At 60.0% G+C, this 475-nt stretch overlaps 1 protein-coding gene across 1 annotated transcript in view; it reads left to right on the forward strand.

Annotated features, from left to right (window-relative positions):
* Positions 1-323: 323 nt before the first annotated feature.
* Positions 324-475, forward strand: part of MAPRE1 (microtubule associated protein RP/EB family member 1) — a 28828-nt gene continuing 28676 nt past the window's right edge. The window contains exon 1 of the mRNA XM_003788096.1: positions 324-449. The gene's annotated coding sequence lies outside the window, so the exon portion shown is untranslated. The remainder of the gene's footprint in view (positions 450-475) is intronic.

The following is a 475-nucleotide window of genomic DNA, read 5'->3' on the forward strand; positions in this document are numbered from 1 at the left end:
AACGTTTCTCTGAGGTGACTTTTAACTCTTACCACAAGGCGCCTATCAAGTGTCTTTATTATCCAATAATTCATTCTTTAGAAATTCATTGTACAGTTTTCCTCTTGGGTACTGCCAGGGAGGTTTTGTAACTGGACTCCGCCCAGAAGGCGGAGTCACGGTCGGCCCGAAGAGGGACCTCATTGGCTCTGGCCGATCACGTGCTGCATTCCGGCAGCGGGTGCTCCGCCCCGTAGGCTCCCGAGCAGTCGATCAAGAGCCGGACTCCGCCCCCGGAGCGCCGCTGCGTCTCTCTATAAAAGGAGCCGGCGGACGGTGACGACCTTTTACGTCGGCGCGTGCGTGTGAGGTCAACGCGCGGGCCGGCAGGCGGGGTCGGGCGGTTTGAACGAGACGAAGACGGAACCTGAGCCCGGCGCGGGCAGTGGACACGGTTCCGCATAGAGCCGGTAAGCCGTCCAGTGGACACCGGGCG

Source organism: Otolemur garnettii, unplaced genomic scaffold (genome assembly GCF_000181295.1).
Source record: "Otolemur garnettii isolate 467f Iridium unplaced genomic scaffold, OtoGar3 scaffold00025, whole genome shotgun sequence".
Classification (NCBI taxonomy): domain Eukaryota; kingdom Metazoa; phylum Chordata; class Mammalia; order Primates; family Galagidae; genus Otolemur; species Otolemur garnettii.